Consider the following 18,800-nt stretch of genomic DNA (forward strand, 5'->3'; position numbering starts at 1 on the left):
CTGATGCCTCCTTTTTCTTCATGGGATAGAAAGCATGCCTCAGTAGCCAATCCTGAGTAGAAGGGGGACCCATGCCACTGTCCCTAACTTTTGTGGGTGGGGTTGCTAGTGGATGGAGCCACAGGGGCCCAGAGTCACAGTGTGCCTAGAGCTCCAGGATGCCTTAATCTGGCCTTGCTCATATGGTATTGACTAGTCTGCTAGTCTGGCCCTGTAAATCAACCCTAGTTTAGCATTTACTGATAGCATGCTAAAAACCAAAAAACCAAAAACAAATAGATAAACAGTTTTGTGAGGCTAGAAATTGACATGCCATTAGGAGTCTAAGGCTTTGAAAGAAAACCAAGAGAATTCGTGAAAGAACCAAGCTACGTTCACAGTGGGGAAATTGACAAAAATTTCCCATCAGTTCTAACAACGGCTTAACTGAAGAAGCATGAGCTACAGCATAAACTGGACTCCAGCAGCCACATCTGTTTTAAACATCGCTTTAGTTAAAGTTGCTGAAAAACAGTCTCATTGAAACAATGTAATACTGGGTTAGGCTGATAAAGCCCTACTTTCACTCGGCTTCCAATAGTTCTGATTTTTTTTTTTTTCTTAAAAGAAATTTTCACCAGGATAGACAAGGCCATATTGGCCAAAACCCTCTATTGCACCAAAGACAACCATCACATTAAGGAGACAAAAATCAACCAGACAGGAACGTCTGAACAATTTTAGTACCTAGGAAGTAAAAATGGATTAGGTCACAGGAGAACTAAGGTAACAAGCATGAAGAACATTCATGTAGCAAGAGTCCAAACAGATCTTCAGCAAAGTTTCTTAATGCGTGCAATTTATTTCTATGTTACAATAGAGTGCTATTAACTATTGCTTCCATTACATAGAAATTGTGATTTAGAAATACAATTTCATTCAACTAAGAACTGTTCTAAAGAAGTGGCATTACAATTATTTTGTACGTTTTTCCCCCCCGAACACTAACGAAGATCACCAGCACATCAAACTCCCCTTTTTCAACACAGTGAATGAATAAAAACTGTCACGACACTTCTGCAATATTTAAGAAAAGAGGAATTTTAAGCTTGTTCACAATTCTTTCCCCCTATTCCACAGTTCTTGGTTTCCTTTTTAAATAAAAAACTGCCACTTTTCACCAAAACGCCTTCACTTTGCCAGGACCTTCATACATATTGCTGTCATCAATAAGACATTTCTTGAAGTCATTCAGTTTCAACTACAGTGATTTTTCTTGCTTCCAGGTGGTGGCAATTCTTTAAGCTACAACATAGCCCATTTAATAAATATTTCAGTTGCTTCCTTCATTAGCTTTCTAGTGCCTTAAAGGCACATTGTTGGGTCTACAGCAATGACACAACTTATTCTATTTACTTCCTTACAAAACCCCCCACCATTTTTAGTCACAACAATTCCAAATACAGTAACCAGCACTATTTTACATTGGTTCTGTTTACTGTATGTTGCATAAGAAATACAATACACAAAGCTGAAATCAATCAACTGATGTCCACTATCAATCTAGTCTCCTGAGAAAGAGGAGAGGGAGTAATTTGTTACCATGTACTGTATCTTCACTTATTTATTTATCTGAGGACATTATAAATAAAGACCTCCATCAACAAATGGAGGTTTTACAATAGTTTAATGTCTAAAATCTAAGATTTGTGGGAAATTAATGTTCTTTTGGTTGGGCAGACATTTTCTAAACATTTGAGTGTGAAACCAAAATAGTCCAACTTTCCTGGAAGGAAAAGCTATTGCTGAAGGGGCACAAGATTGGTGCAGAGATATGAAGCTTTTCACTTCTAGCTAGAGCTGAGCAAATAATTGAGTTTTGGTTAGGGGAGGTGAATTGAAACTTAAAACAAATTGGTTAGTTTCAAACCAAAAAGTGAATTTTTTTTTTTTGGTTTATAACCAAAAGAACCCATTATTTAAAACTGAAAAATCCTACTCCCAAATGAAACAAAAACACAAGTCAAAATATTTTTGGGTGTGGAGGGGGGAAACCCCTTCATTCTGACTGTATTTTTGATCGAAAATGCAGAGTTGTTTTTTTTTAGCTTTTCATTCCATTTTCAGGTGCTTTTTAGTTTCTAAATAAATGTAGCCAAATTTCTAAACTAAAGTAATTTCAAAATGAAAAATTGAAATATTTCATTTCAAAATGGTCAAAATACCAATTTCTAAAAAGTCAATTTTTTCCAGCTGAAAAAATTTGCCTAATTCTACCCAAATTGAAGAAGTTTTGGTGCCCCCAAAATGTTCTTTATAACAACTTCACTATTTGCTGAAAAAAAAAATCATCTAGCTCCACTTCTATCCCATTAAATTAGTTCAAATCCAGTCCTGACTGGTGGTCGCCAAAGTTATAGCTATCTGATGGCTATTCAGGAGCCTACTTGAAATAAGACAGCAGTCTCATGGAAGTCCCTAACAGACATATCCACGTCACACAACCCTCTTCTCCTCCATAACAATTAACACCCTTTTGAGAAGTTAGAGGGGTCAAAGAGTTCACTAAACTATGTAACAGAAGGGTCTTAGAGCAGGTCTATACTACAGGGTTAAGTTGACCTAAGTTACACAACTCCAGCTACGTGAATAATATAGCTGGAGTCGACATAGCTTAGGCTGACTTATTGCAGTGTCTATGCTGCGCTTGGTCAACGGGAGAAACTCTCCCGTCAACTTACCTTATGCTTCTCGTTCTGATGGAGTACCAGAGTCCACGGGAGAGCAATCGGCAGTCGATTTAGCGGGTCTTCATTAGACCCGCTAGTGTAGACAAGCCCTTTAAATGAACTATAGATGATACAGTTCACCATTATCCTATCACCCTAAAAAAACCCTATGACTATACTGGTATTTATTTAAGTTCTTCACTGTTGTATCTCTAACACTGGAGGTGCAAATGTAGACTACGCATGAACCTTTCTACAAACATACCATTTAATGCTACCCAGAGTAGGTCTACATAACATGAGTAAAAATGCCAGCAGCCATCTCAGCCCTGTCTAGCTTAGTGGTCCCACTGGTGGAGGTGCAGCATTAGTAGTATAAAAAGATTAGATTTTTTTTTTTTTTAAAAGGATGATGTAGCCAAGGACATAGTGGTGGTTCCTCCCGACCAGGATTGACAGTAAAACTTGTGCTACCTCTTTGCTCTGTATTTGTCCAATGGACAGAGATGAATGCAGCATGGCAGCTTCCATGAACATAAATTCATTTAAAATCCTTAAAGGGAGCTAATTCTGAAGATGCAAACTACAGTGACTTCACACTTTTTGTGTTTGGTACCAACACAGGTATTGTGTTTGGTATCAACACAGTGCCTAAAAAAATTTAAAACTTCAAAACACACAAAAAGCACAAGCAAGTACTATACCACATATGAATTACAGAACCAAAACAATTAAGCTTAAATTCATACAGAAACCAACCACTGAAGCCAGGAGGAGATCAAAGTCAGCTAATCAAATGATGACAGAGAGGGCATTTCAAAGGGGCAGATCAGCTGAGAAACACCCCCATCCCTCCCAGTACATGTCTTCACTACAGAGTAGTAGCAATGCATTAAAGCGAGCGAGTTCTGAGCTAGGCATGCTTCAGATTTCTGTGTGAAGCCTGTGTTTCAACCAGTGGCAAGGCATGAATCCAGCTCAAAGGAAATATCTGTACCTAATGTTAGCATGGATACAACTCTCATTCTGGCAAAGAGGAAGATGACGGTGTGAGACATAGTGGCACCCCACTCACCCACTTTTTCAGGATGAATGAGCTTGCCCTAGCAAGTGAGGAGAGTTATGATATAAATTTCTGAAGAAGTTAAACCTTAATTTAAAAAAATATATATTGCCAGCCATTATAGTTGCAAAGAGACTTCCAAACAACAAATGGCCTTTGTAAGTCTGCAGAAAGATAGCTCAAGTGACTCTGCTGCAGATCGTAGAATCATAGAAGTGTCGGACTGGGAGGGACCTCAGTAGGTCATCTCGTCCAGTTCCCTGCACTCAAGGCAGAACCATATAATAACTAGACCATTCTTGATAGGCAATTGTCTACCATGTTCTTAAAAACTTCCAATGATGGAGGTTACACAACCTCCCTAGGCAATTTATTCCAGTGCTTAACTACCCTAGCACTTAGGAAGTTTTCCCTAACGTCCAACCTAAACCTCCTTTGCTGCCATTTAAGTCCATTGCTTCTTGCTCTATCCTCAGAGGTTAACAAGAATAATTTTTCAACCTCCTCCTCGTAACCTTTTACATACTTGAAAATTGTTATCAAGTCCCCTCAACCCCCAGTCTTCTCCAGATTAAACAAACCCAAGTTTTTCAATCTTTCCTCATAGGTCATGTTTTCTAGACCTCTAATCACGTTTGTTGCTCTCCTCTGGACTTTCTCCAATTTGGCCACATCTTTCCTCAAATGAGGCACCCAGAACTGGAAACAATACTCCAGCTGAGGCTTTATCAGCACAGAATAGAGTGGAAGAATTACTTCTCATGTCTTGCTTATAGCACTCCTGCTAATCCATCCCAGAATGATTTTTTTTTTCCAAGTGTTACACTGTTGACTCATATTTAGCTTGTGATCTCCTATATCCCCCATATACCTTTCTGCAGCACTCCTTCCAAGGCAGTCATTTCCCATTTTGTATGTGTGCAATTGATTGTTCCCTTCTTAAGTGGAATACTTTGCATTTGTCCTTATTGAATTTCTTCCTATTTACTTCAGACCATTTCTCCAGTTTGTCCAAATCATTTTCAATTTTAATCCTATCCTCCAAAGCACTTGCAACCCTTCCCAGCTTGGTACTGTCCACAAACTTTAAGTGTACTCTCTATTCCATCATCTAAATCATTATAAAGATATTTAACAGAACCGACTCAGGACCGATCCCCGCAGGATCCCATTCGATATGTCCTTCCAGCTGGACTATGAACCACTGATTAGTCTCTAGGAATGGTTTTCCAACCAGTTATTCACCCACCTTATAATAGCTCCATCTAGACTATATTTCCCTAGTTTGCTTATGAGGAAGTCATGTAAGACAGTATCAAAAGCCTTACAAAAGTCAAGATATACCCCATCTACTGCTTCTTCCCCATCCACAAGGCTTGTTACCCTGTCAAAGACAACTATTAGGCTGGTTTGACAAGATTTGATCTTGACAAATCCATGTTGACTGTTACTTATCACCTTATCTTCTAGGCCTCTAGAAAGGAGATGTTTGATAAATTTTCATAGCTATCCTTTCACTCTCCAGCAGCATGGCAAAGACTGATCAGTTTCACAGCTACTATTCAAAAGCTGGTGTGCACCAGTGAAACTGTCAAGAATGTCAATTTCAAGCACTTGCTGCTTAGAAAACAATTAGCCATACAGGCATCCACTGCAAGCACTGGAGTTATTTCCCCTGCAACATACCTTCCCTTAAAATAAATAAATGAAAGTTGGGGGGATAGAGGTAGAATAAAACCAGTAGTGTCTGGGAGAAAGATAATGGCACAGATTCTGGACAGAAGAAAGGAAAGATAGAAAGTTCTTTCTCTCTGCCACCCCCTTCTAACAGCTAGATGTAAATAAAACAGATGAAACTTATTTGTGGGTGCTAGAGACAGCTACCTAGTAGAAAATTCAGTATCCTCACCCTCTTCCCAACTGTTGGTGGGAGATGAACTGGGTTTCTTCCAACGTGTTGCCCCTGGGCCTCACTGTTGGTCAGCCCACACATCTCATCCTCCATAACCACCTCTGGGATAACAGAGTTAGTTCTCCAGCTAAAAAGTATCTTGTAATCTTTTCAAGCCCTGAGGTGAAGGACTTACGACAAAACTAAGGAAAGATATTATGGCTAAAGTCAAGAATTTGGAATCAGGAGTTCCAAACCCAGTTCTACCAGACTTTCAGTGTAATACAGGAAAGTAATTCTCCCTGCCTCAGTTTTTCCAATCCTAAAATGAGGATAATCTTTAGTGTTTGCAAAGCATTTTGTAATCACTGTGTAGAAAATGCTTTAGAAAAGCAAATATTGTTAATGCAGCCAGTCATCTCTGCTAGGAATTGTTAGAAAACATTAAAATAAACATTAAAAAAAAAGGCATTAACCTTTCATCTTGAAGTAGCAGCCAAATAACGTGTTGCCATGCTTATCTGTGTCTGCTGCAGTTTCCTAGCATTTTAAATAACCATCATAATCAATTAAATAAATATCTATTTTCAACATGCTGTTATATATTCTCAGGAACCACACACCAACATTCTAAAGTGACAGTAAGTGTTCTCTCACTTTCTAGTCCCAGCTCTATGGTTGATTTGTTATGTGGCCTTAACCAAGTTAATACTCCTACGTGCCTCACTTTCCACATCTGTAAAATAAGGATAATAAGGGTTTGAAAAATTTACCACCTACTAGCAAGTGGTCTAAGCCTACATCCCATACACCAGTGAGAAATATGCTTGCCCTCCCTCAGCAAATTTCAGAGGCAATGCCTCGGTAAGAAGACCAGCCTCCATCTGCTGGTAAGGTGAGTGCCATCCCAGTCTTTCAAATTGGGCTCTAGATAGGTGGCGTTTGATAAATCTAAAGCTGCTTCTTGCTTCCAGCAGTTCCTTTTCTCTCTCTCCCTACAAAGTTTCCTGGCTGCTATGAGGGGGTGGAAGGATGTATTTTTACCCTTCCGCAGCAAGGTAGGTGCAATTCTACTACTTCACTTCTCCTGCAAGCACCTGCTCATAGCTCTCCCAAGCAGAAAGAACATGGCACCGACATCATTCTCATCTGTTTTACTGCTGATCCATTGGTCCCTGACAGTAGTAGTGAAACTGACTATTTTTGCAATTGTATTCTGCAACTGCTGAGCTCTGAAAAAGCCCAAAGAAGTCTACCTGAAGATTTAAGAAGACTGTTCAGGTTTGTTACACTTTCTTTGCAAACCCAAGGACTAGAAGCTTAAATTCTACAGGAACTAGCAGTTAAATCTCCCCAGTCGTGAAATCTTGCAGTTTTTAGTATCAACTACCTATCATCTCATAGGACAGTCGAGGTTTATGGAGTAAAGAAATTAAAGGACCACCAACATTTTTGCCCCTCTTGTGCCTTAACAGATATGGGGGTTGTATGAGAAGAGGCCCCAGATGTATTTGACCCTCCTTTACCCTCCAAACCCTCATCCCCACACGAAGCCCTGGCTCCCCATTCTAGAGATTACTCCCCGATTTCCTTTGGTGTCTTGTGGAGATGGGGGCTAGGAAGCCCAGTGGCTCATCCCCTCCTCTCCCGTCACAAGAGAAGCGAGTGGGGAGTTGGGGCTGAGATTGACTAAAGGCTGCTGGGGCTGGAAGCTGGAGGAAGACACGTTTCCCCTGCCCCACCTCCTGCTGGGGTCTGAGTGCCGAGGCAGGCCCCCCTTCCCCTAGGAGCCAGGGCACGGGGGTGTCCCCCGCCCCAGTGAAGCAGAGAGGCCCTCACGCACCGCACGAACGGGAAGATGGGATACGTGGGTCTCGGAGCTTCCCAGACCTTCTCTACTGACCTGCCGCAAGATGGCTTTCCTGGAGGGGGTCCCCCTACGGAGCGCAATCCCCTCACCCCACTCAGGCTCCTCCAGCCTCAAACACATACACACACAGCCGCATTACCCTTCCCTTTGCCCCGCACAGATCTCTCCGCCCCCTCACACCCTGCCTCCCCGGTCCTGCTCCCCCAGTAGGAAGACTCCGCAAGGGAATCGACAGCGGGAGCAGAGAGAACCGCTCCTCTCGCTCCACCGTTGAGGCCGGAGAAAGGAAAGGGGGCAGAAAGCCAACACAGAACTATTTGATCCGGCTGGCGGCAGTATACCTTGTCGTGCGTGCCCTGTGACGTAATACAAATTTTAAAGGGACCGGCGGGGGGTGGGTGGGCGCAATGCATGCTGGGGATCGTAGTTTCCCCTTCTCCAACCGGCTCTGACTACACCGTACTGGGAGCATCTCTCAACAACCCGATCATGCCTATCCTGCGGCGCCACGCCCTTTCCACCATTCGAGCCAATCGGCGTGCGCTTTGCGCGAGAGCGCACTTATGGCTCGGTCTCCCGTGCGCTCGGGAGCGCGCGAGTGTCTAGATTCTCCTTCCTCCGAATGCGTAGTAGAGAGAGTGACGGTTGGTGCCCCGCGCTGGGGAGGGAAGGTTAGTGTCGCGCGCGGTGGGGGGCGTGGTCTCTGGCTGTGGCCGGCCGCTGGTAGTAGTTAGTTGTCTGAGTCAGTCAGTCGGTGGGTGCCAGAGTCGGCTCCTCCTCGGGGCTCGGCGGCAGCTGAGCTGAGCCGTGACGAACGAAGCCCTCAGCCCCGCCAGTTTCTGGGGCCCCTTAGAGGTAAGGGGACAAGTAGAGCGTGGAGGGGGTAGTTAAAGTGACTTAGGGGACATTTAAATGTCCCTCCGACAGTCTTAGCCCTTCCACTTGAGGGGCGGGGGCAAGAGGGGGAGGGGCTGACCCGAATGGTCCTTCTCCCGTGGAGGAGACAAGAGGAGAGGAGCTGTGGGGTGGGGAGTCTTCCGGGGTGGGGAAGTTATTTGTCCCCTTTAATCGTGAAGAGGGAAGTCTGATGGAGGCGGGAGGGAAGGAGGAAGAACCATTCAGGGAAAATGAATGGTTTCCCCTCTCCCGTCATGGCTCAGATTTCTTCTACAGGACGCCTCCTATGTTGGGGTGGGGGGTGGGGGGCAGTAGGAAGGAAGGAAGAGCCCTATCTCGCCTGCTCACTGGATTGGTGGAGTAGAAGGAGCAGAAATACATTGGGGAAATGGCTGATCAACTTTTTTTGACATCCCCGTCTCCTGGGGGATGGGGGCAGGGAATTGAGGGAGAATTGAAGATACAACAGCAATGAAGGATGCCTAATTATCTCTGTTTCCATCCTTCCGCAGCTCGGGATTCATTGCCTGTCTCTTCATTTGCCCCCTCCTCTTCTCTCCTCCTCCCTAACATCTAGAGTCCTAAGTGGATTCCTCAAACTTAAGGGAGAGGCGGAGCTGCTTGTTGCCGAGTAGAGAGGGTCTTGGACATAGCTAAGAGGCGGCAGCAGCTCCGTACACTCAGCCCGGATTGAGTCCATAGATCTCTCTCAACTGCTTCTTATTACAAACCAGTTATTTATTTGTAGGCTGGGAAGGCCAGGGCAGTTGCTACCTCCCTTGTATTTTTCAAATTAGAGGTATCCTGACACTAATTTTTTAATAAAGAAACTTAATTTTTATTTCTCTGTGTATATATGTTTTGCATTTTCAGCATGCTCCTTTGCTAAATACGTTGCAACACAGTCTACCTCAGTCTGCAGTTTTGAGATTTTTTTGGGCTGTTTGTCTATTTCCACTTTCTAGGAATTTTACAAGTAAAACATTGCTACAGACTCCAGTTTATTTCTACTCCTCACAGACCCTGGTTTCCTCTCGTTTTTATTATCGTATATTATTGGCATAAAGAAAATGAGATTAAAACTGTTAATTTACAAATACCAAATTATTTTCTACATTATATTAAGCTTTTCTGTTGTACTATTCTCTTTTGTCCCTTATTTTGGGATTTGGCAGATTGATCAGTATGGCTCTGTCTCTCCTTATCTTTTCTACTGTTTTACCCGAAGGTTGAGCTGGGACCAGATATGAAGGACTGAGAAGTTTATTCATTAGAATCTACTTTGTAATACTGGGTAAAAAAAGGTGTTTATGTAGTGCAGCGATTATCATTATTTACTGAGCAGCTGGTATCTGACACAAGATGGCCATGCTCTTTTTGGCTGGCACTAGAGGAAACATTCATTGGTATGCCTCCCAGCTTGGAGTTGATCAGGGCCTCTTCCCTAGAAAGATTGCTTCTGTTTATATTAGTTATATTTTGGATGCTTCTTTTTGTAGAACTGTGCACTTTGATCAGTTTGTAGGACTCTGAAGTTTCTTCTGTTATTGTAGATGTTTTAAGGGTTGTCTCATGTCTGTTAAAACACTTCACTCCTGAATTTGTGATCCCATATGTCTAAAAATGTCACTTTACAGGATAAATAAAATAAAGAATGAAAGAATTCTTTACAAAATACTAAATAAAACAGTTGCTGTAAGATCCAGAATTGAGGTCTTGAGACATTTACTCCAGATTTGATGGAATTCAAAATCTATAGTTAAATGAAAGTTATTTAAAACTGGTTGTCCTATAATTTAAAAAAAAAAAAAAGCCTGTCTCTGTTTCAAGTTAGATTCATTTAGTTCTGCGTGGCTATATTTGACTGATGAATTGACTTTTGTCCTCATTTGGATAGATGGTTTGATTCTGAACAATACAGTAAGAAGGCATTTATATTGCTGAACATTTTGCTTTGTAACTCTGCCTTAGGTTTAACATGATTAGTTAGAGCTCTTCACCTGATTCCATATTAGCTTACAGATTTTTGTTCTGCAAACTAGCTACTGATGATTTCTCCAGACAAAGCGTCTGGCAAAGTTAGTGCTCTAGCGTGTGCTACAGGAAAACCTCATATTGCTCTCTGCAGTGTTGAAGTATGTAAGAAGTGAATTATCCACTTTCCATGAGTAACTTTCCATGAGTAATCCTACATACTTATTTCATGATGGGGTTACCTTATTGTCAGAGCGTCCTTATGGGTAGCTCCATTCTCTGACTTCCCAGATTACTACTTTTAAATTGTTTGGCTTATCTTGACTCTGGGTGACTCATTCACACATGAACTGCAATGGCAGGTAGTGTGTGTTTTTTTAAGATATTGGGCAGAAGATATAATTTTAAACCAAGAGATGAATCTAGTGACCTCAGCAAGTTTAATTCTAGATCTTTACTGATGCTGGTCAGTTTTACCTCGCTACATTAAGCGCAAAAATATGTTGTTAATATTATGGATAGTTTCATTCAAGGACAGAAGCCATTAGATTTACTGCATATTTGTTTAACAACATATTATGTTGTTATACCGTTGTGTTGAAAAGTCACAATGCACTAAAGTTTCCATTCAGTACATTTTATGCTTTTTTTTGGGGTGGGAAAGGGGTATATCTGTGGAAAGGACCATTCCACACCTTTGAGCTTATGCTCAAATAAATTTGTTAGTCTCTAAGGTGCCACAAGTACTCCTTTTCTTTATACCTATTTCTGGATACATAACTCCATATAAACCCTTTTTAGATTTTATTTACTTGATTAAATACATAATTATTTTGCATATGCTTACCAAATATATTAATTATAATCAATTTAATACATTAGGAAAGAAGGACATATTTTTGATCTAACAGAACTTTAATGGTCTCTTGTGTAATCAGGGCAGTCAGACCTTTGACATTAGCCACACAATGATCACAAGTTTTGGTTTGGACTCACAGATGTTAGTGATTGCTGTTAAGCATCTCTGTCATGTTAGGAAACATGTACACAAAATAAACATACGATCAAAATACCAAGATATAACATCTTTTTTCTTTTTCTTTTTCTCTCCTGTGTTGTTCTTTCATTTCTGCACCTATGCCTTTGTTCTGTCCTCTTTCTTTTGCGGTCCTTTTTCGATTTCTTGCCCCTTTTATGCCCTCCTCTCATTCCCTGTTTAAAATTAACCTCCCATTAGTACTTGTACTCATTAGTACTGGAAAAGAGTACAGAGGTACTCATGAGCCCCTCCGCATTGCCTCCTAGTCTGATAGGAGCTGCTGCTTTGACTCCTTTTTATCTTTCCTTTTCTTCTATCTGGCCACATGCTGACAAGGTTGTCTTTCTGATGGTGCTGACTGGGTTGTCATCTGTCTTGTTTTGCACATGTGACTGTTGGATTCCCTCTTCTCCTAAGGCCTTGACAAGAGGAGCCCAAGATTTCTAAATGAATTGTTAAGCCTGGTTCAGACCATAGGTCTACGTACTATTAGCTTCCACATTTACTCCGGCTTCCTGAGCTGTTATGCCTGATGGAATCCTGCCGAGCTGCTCCCTCATATGCAATCAGAGTCACAGCAAACATTCTGACATGTCATTGTATTTTGATATTTTGCTATAGATGTAATGTTGAGAGAGAATCCGTCACACAGGGAAATATTGCAAATGTAAACACTGTAAGGAAATTTCTTTATAAATAAAGAGATATTTAAAGACAAAAATGAGATTAAAATATCTGTTCCGGAATTATAATAATAATGAAATGTTTTATTCATTCTCGAATGAATTACTGTTATATATTGTCATTCTCACCAATTCTTTACCCTCTGAAAACATAATAATAGCACGTCTTAGCATTTTTTGGTTTGTGTCTTAGTTGGAGCAAAGTTCTAAACGGATACAGTCCAGTCATATTAGTCCCAAAATGTAGTGTTTATTGTGGGGGAGGAGGTGAAGGGAGTCCAAATTCTTTCCAGCTACATAAATTAGATAGCCTGAAGGTTTTGGGGAGGAGAAATTCATCCCCAACACAGCGCTCAGGCTGAAACAGAGGTTGTAGTCCCTCCATGCGATTTAGTTAGTGCATTGGGCCATTGAAACTACACCTTCCTTGGCCATCCCTCGGCCTTCCTGATCCCATCGTTCTGTGCTGGCCCATGTGGGGCTGGCACAGAGACCATTTCTGTGGCCCATAGGGGATTTACAGGCATACTTGTGTGGGTCCTGTTTAGAGCTTAAATGGATGAATTTAATGCAATGTTAACAGAAATGCTTTCATGATTTCCCCACCCTCCTAAATATTCTTGTATAGTAATGAAAACTCAGACTCCACAGCAGGAAATAAAACTGACTAGTCTAGTTTAATTGTCAAAGCTGAGTGAAATATTACAAGTAAACAGCATAAATGGTGAAGTAAAAATTAGACTTGTAAAATTATTTTACTTTAATATGCCAGAGATGTTGGTGACACAAGTAAAGAATTTATTTTTAATCAGTATCTTCAGCAGTTCTATCTAGTTGTCCAATATTATAATTGTGTATCATAATAAAAATAAATTGTGGTTTGGTGTTGCTGGTTTACTGTAACCACAGACTGGCTGATTAGTTGAAATGTGCATAAAGCCAAGCTGGGCAGTGGGAATGTTTCTGAAGTTAGTATCTTTTTTGTAAAGACCCATCTACCATACACAATTTACCACATTAGGGGGAGAGGTTAAAACAGCAGGAGTGCAAATATTATAATGTGGCCTGGTTTTGCCTGTGTAGATGGGACTAAGTTGGCTTATATTTACAGAACTGTGCTATGTTTCTGAAACCCCTTCACCACTGTTCTGCGCCCTGTGTGGTTATTTACACCAGTATAAAATGACACTAAGTCAGGGTGGTTGTGTTTTACACCCATTTTGCATTCAGAATATGTGAGGTAACCATGAACTGGACTCCTCTTCTGAGGGCTGATCTGTACTAGAAAATTAGATCAACCTAGTTACATTGCTCAGGGGTATGAAAAATTCACCCTTCAGAGTCTTAGGCCAGGTCTACGCTTACAAGTTTACAGAGGCAATGCTGTATCAGTACAGCGATGCCCCTGTAAGAGCGCTTTTGTAGCTGCCTTATGCTGACGGGAGAGAGCTCTTTTGTCGACATAAAATCAGCTCAGCGAGAGGCAGTAGTTCTGTCGATGGGAGAGTGTCTACTTCCAACATAGCGCTGTGCATACAAGCACTTATGCCGTCAAAACTTATGTCGCTCAGGGGTGGGGTTATTTTTCATACCCCCGAATGACAAAAGTTTTGCCCATACAAGTGCTAAAGTAGACATGGCGTTAGTTAAGATGACCTAAGCCGCAGTGTAGACTGTGCTCGGTTGATGGGGGGGAAAAATAATTGTTGTTCTTGTTGATTTAGCTACTGCTTCTTGGCGAGATGGATTTACTGCAGTGACTGAAGAACTCTTTCCATCATTGTAGTGACTGTCTACGCTACAGAGGTGCAGTTGCAGCATTTCCACTATAGACATGCCATGGAGGGACTGTGTTATGATGCTGCAGTTACCTTTTATGAGAGTGCTTGTAATCTGGATTGACTCTGGCATCAGCCCTAGCAAGGCATCTATCCACACAAACTCTACACCCTTGCAAGTCTCAATGAAGTCAGTCGAACCACCACATGGACGGATCCCTTACCAAGATCATGGCCCATATCTGTGATGTCTGGGCCTAGTTTTCAATGAGTTTTTTGAATAACGTTGGTATGAGACTCTGACAGGTTGCAGTTAATATTATTATTATAAAATTATGATGGTGCCAAATGAGCAACATTACAATAGCTGCAGCTGTACTTTGGTCACTAGTGGTATACATCTGTGATCAGTTAGGCATCTTTTAAAATTAAATAAATATTATAAACAGTGTGGGTGAGGTAATCTCTTTTATTGGTTCAACTTCTGTTGGTGAGAGAGACTAGCTTTTGGTTTTCTGCTTGGTCCAATAACAGAGATTACCTCACCCACCTTGCCTCTCTAATATCCAGGGACCAAGATGGTTACAACAACACAGCATATTATAAAAAGTATTTAATAGCATTAATCTGCTATGCATATATTAAAAATCTTTAAAATTTTTGGTTATTTCTTATAGGGTTTATTATTTTAATGGTCAGGGTTCTTAGATCTGGGGATATCTTATTTATTGCATAGAATATGCATTTTTTCCCCACCTTTTAGTGTAAAAAAGGGTAACAAAATCTTTAAAAATCCTTTCCAGTCATATATATCTTGGAGATAGTCAAGTGGACTTTTTGAATAATAATTTCTAAAAATCCTTCTGATTATATGCCATGTTTCATTTGAGAGCAAGGCCTCAAGATTAAGTTATAAACTCAAAATCTGTTGTCAGCAGTTACATTTTAAAAAACAAAAAGATGAAATAGAGTGTTGCTGACAGTCCTGATTTCAAGAAGACAGATCAGTGTCATGGAAATTTTAGAAATGCAATAAATGGATAAAAAGGAAGTCCATGATCACAATGCAGGCTGCTAACAAAACTTAATAAGATGTGATCTTTTAGGCACCGGTTCAGCAAGATACTTAAGTACCTTGCTTAATCAGGGTCTTAACTAATAGTCATGCTATTCCGGAAAATTAAGTGACTAGCCCAAAATTTGCAGAATAAACGCCAATCTCTAGGTGTTTAAAATTAAGCATATCTGGATTATTTCATAGTTTTGGAGGAGTTGCATATAAAAATAATCAGTGATGGATTCTGTTGGACATAAATAATCTTGTATCATATCTTTTAAAAGTCAGGAGCTAGGCAGTTTAAAATAACATGGTCTTCATTCTAAAATGTGCTGTGCTTGAGGAGCATTTCTGCCTACGTGTGGTTCCATGCAGTCCCGGGGTCCATACACAGGGAACTCATTGTAGGATTGGGGGCAGAGGAGGATACTAAACTGCAACCAAAATAGGGTGGGTGGGTGGGGGTGAGTGCATGTGTGTGTGTCTTTATATATACTTTTCTGGAGTCTATTGAGCACAATATCTCATGTTATCAGGAAAATCTTCATACAATCTGGAATACATCTCCATAAAGTTTGCAAATGAAAGTGTAGAAAATGGGGTCTTTCTACAGATAATACATTTTTTATGAACAAATGCAGACAGTTTTTAACAGGACATCAGCTTAAAAAACATGCTTTTGCCTAAAACTTGTTTTCCAATTGTTGTTTAACTCCTACAATCTATATAACTGAAAGAGATTAGAGGGAAAATATTTTTCAATGTTTTTATTGCGTGAGTCAATCAGTTTCTTCTGTTTGTGAGGTTTTTTTTTTAAGCACAGCAACAAGGGATTTAAAAACAATTTTTAAAAATTGGAAAATGTTAACAAAAATTGTAAACTAGATTTAAGGACATGTAATATTTGAAACTAATATTATCTTGTTTTTAAAAACTGCCTAGATTTCAAGTTGACAATGTGCCTTTTATAATTAAATTAGCTTTACCCCCCAATATGTTCTCTTTAGGCTAATTTGGCCTCCCTCCCACCTAATATCCCATTTGGATTAGACCCCAGTCATTCAGTGAATGTATTGCAAGCTCACCCTTGAGCCCACACGGAGCCCCGTTGAAATCACTGGCATCTCTATGCAGGCTCAGGTGTCTGGCCATGCAAGGCTATAGTGAATATACCACAATTGTTTAACAGTCTTTAATTTAGAGGATGTTTTAAAGACTGGATAAAAATAAATCTTCAAATAATATCATGTTAAAAGAGACAAACTTAGAAATATAGTGAGAACGTGTTTATGCAGGAGCCTTCCATTAAAGGATTAGTTGTTGTACTGTATTGTGCTATCCATTTTTGAAGCCAAACTTCTCACTGATTCTCTTTCCACTCCTCCCCTCATTTTCTAGGATGGATAGTACTGCTTAAGATTGCACAATGTGCTCTGTGTGTGTTTGAAGTCTGAAAGTATGTCTAGTGAGCGTGACTCTCTCTCTCTCTCTCACTGCCTAGAATGATCCATGGAGAAGATAAGTTTACTTAACAGCTTCTGTTTTCAGAGTAACAGCCGCGTTAGTCTGTATTCGAAAAAAGAAAAGGAGTACTTGTGGCACCTTAGAGACTAACCAATTTATTTGAGCATAAGCTTTCGTGAGCTACAGCTCACTTCATAGGATACATACTGTGCAAAGTGTAAAAGATCTTTTTATACACATAAAGCATGAAAAAATGCCTACTCCCACCCCACTCTCCTGCTGGTAATAGCTTATCTAAAGTGACCACTCTCCTTACAATGTGTATGATGATCAAGGTGGGCCATTTCCAGCACAAATCCAGGGTTTAACAAGAACATCTGAGGGCGGGGGGGGGGGGGGGAGGAGGAGGAAAAAAACAAGGGGAAATAGGTTACCTTGCATAATGACTTAGACCTCCCAGTCTCTATTCAAGCCTAAGTTAATTGTATCCAATTTGCAAATGAATTCCAATTCAACAGTTTCTTGCTGGAGTCTGGATTTGAAGTTTTTTTGTTGTAATATCGCAACTTTCATGTCTGTAATCGCGTGACCAGAGAGATTGAAGTGTTCTCCGACTGGTTTATGAATGTTAGAATTCTTGACATCTGATTTGTGTCCATTTATTCTTTTACGTAGAGACTGTCCAGTTTGACCAATGTACATGGCAGAGGGGCATTGCTGGCACATGATGGCATATATCACATTGGTGGATGTGCAGGTGAACGAGCCTCTGATAGTGTGGCTGATGTTATTAGGCCCTGTGATGGTGTCCCCTGAATAGATATGTGGGCACAGTTGGCAACGGGCTTTGTTGCAAGGATAGGTTCCTGCGTTAGTGGTTCTGTTGTGTGGTATGTGGTTGCTGGTGAGTATTTGCTTCAGGTTGGGGGGCTGTCTGTAGGCAAGGACTGGCCTGTCTCCCAAGATTTGTGAGAGTGTTGGGTCATCCTTCAGGATAGGTTGTAGATCCTTAATAATGCATTGGGGGGGTTTTAGTTGGGGGCTGAAGGTGACGGCTAGTGGCGTTCTGTTATTTTCTTTGTTGGGCCTGTCCTGTACTAGGTGACTACTAGGAACTCTTCTGGCTCTATCAATCTGTTTCTTCACTTCTGCAGGTGGGTATTGTAGTTGTAAGAATGCTTGATAGAGATCTTGTAGGTGTTTGTCTCTGTCTGAGGGGTTGGAGCAAATGCGGTTGTATCGCAGAGCTTGGCTGTAGACGATGGATCGTGTGGTGTGGTCAAGGTGAAAGCTGGAGGCATGTAGGTAGGAATAGCGGTCAGTAGGTTTCCGGTATAGGGTGGTGTTTATATGACCATCGTTTATTAGCACTGTAGTGTCCAGGAAGTGGATCTCTTGTGTGGACTGGACCAGGCTGAGGTTGATGGTGGGATGGAAATCGTTGAAATCTTGGTGGAATTCCTCAAGGGCTTCTTTTCCATGGGTCCAGATGATGAAGATGTCATCAATATAGTGCAAGTAGAGTAGGGGCGTTAGGGGACGAGAGCTGAGGAAGCGTTGTTCTAAGTCAGCCATAAAAATGTTGGCATACTGTGGGGCCATGCGGGTAACCATAGCAGTGCAGCTGATTTGAAGGTATACATTGTCCCCAAATGTGAAATAGTTATGGGTGAGGACAAAGTCACAAAGTTCAGCCACCAGGTTAGCCGTGACATTAATCGGGGATACTGTTCCTGATGGCTTTTAGTCCACCTTTATGTGGAATGTTGGTGTAGAGGGCTTCTACATCCATAGTGGCCAGGATGGTATTTTCAGGAAGATCACCGATGGATTGTAGTTTCCTCAGGAAATCAGTGGTCTCTCGAAGGTAGCTGGGAGTGCTGGTAGCGTAGGACCTGAGGAGGGAGTCTACATAGCCAGACAATCCTGCTGTCAGGGTGCCAATGCCTGAGATGATGGGGCGCCCAGGATTTCCATGTTTATGGATCTTGGGTAGTAGGTAGAATATCCCAGGTCGGAGTTCCAGGGGTGTGTCTGTGCGGATTTGATCTTGTGCTTTTTTAGGGAGTTTCTTGAACAAATGGTGTAGTTTCTTTTGGTAACTCTCAGTGGGATCAGAGGGTAATGGCTTGCAGAAAGTGGTGTTGGAGAGCTGCCGAGCAGCCTCTTGTTCATACTCCGACCTATTCATGATGACAACAGCACCTCCTTTGTCAGCCTTTTTGATTATGATGTCAGAGTTGTTTCTGAGGCTGTGGATGGCATTGTGTTCTGCACGGCTGAGGTTATGGGGCAAGTGATGCTGCTTTTCCACAATTTCAGCCCGTGCAACTCGGCGGAAGCACTCTGTGTAGAAGTCCAGTCTGCTGTTTCGAC

The 18,800-nt window shown here is 41.3% G+C and overlaps 2 protein-coding genes across 14 annotated transcripts in view; one reads left to right on the forward strand and one right to left on the reverse strand.

Annotated features, from left to right (window-relative positions):
* Positions 1–7,698, reverse strand: part of HMG20A (high mobility group 20A) — a 70,943-nt gene extending 63,245 nt beyond the window's left edge. The window contains exons 1-2 of one of the 2 annotated variants that reach the window (XM_073303479.1): positions 7,566–7,698; positions 6,139–6,202 (exon numbers count right to left, since the gene is read on the reverse strand). The gene's annotated coding sequence lies outside the window, so the exon portion shown is untranslated. The remainder of the gene's footprint in view (positions 1–6,138; positions 6,203–7,565) is intronic. The other variant, XM_073303478.1, reaches the window with a different exon arrangement.
* A 316-nt stretch (positions 7,699–8,014) lies between these two features.
* The window catches only part of PEAK1 (pseudopodium enriched atypical kinase 1), a 239,360-nt gene continuing 228,574 nt past the window's right edge, over positions 8,015–18,800 (forward strand). For 9 of the 12 annotated variants that reach the window (XM_073303500.1, XM_073303490.1, XM_073303483.1 and 6 more), the window contains exon 1: positions 8,224–8,387. The gene's annotated coding sequence lies outside the window, so the exon portion shown is untranslated. Of the gene's footprint in view, positions 8,204–8,223; positions 8,388–18,800 lie in introns of those variants that run through there. The other 3 variants (XM_073303488.1, XM_073303487.1, XM_073303494.1) reach the window with 1 other exon arrangement.

Source organism: Lepidochelys kempii, chromosome 10 (assembly GCF_965140265.1).
Source record: "Lepidochelys kempii isolate rLepKem1 chromosome 10, rLepKem1.hap2, whole genome shotgun sequence".
NCBI lineage: Eukaryota > Metazoa > Chordata > Testudines > Cheloniidae > Lepidochelys > Lepidochelys kempii.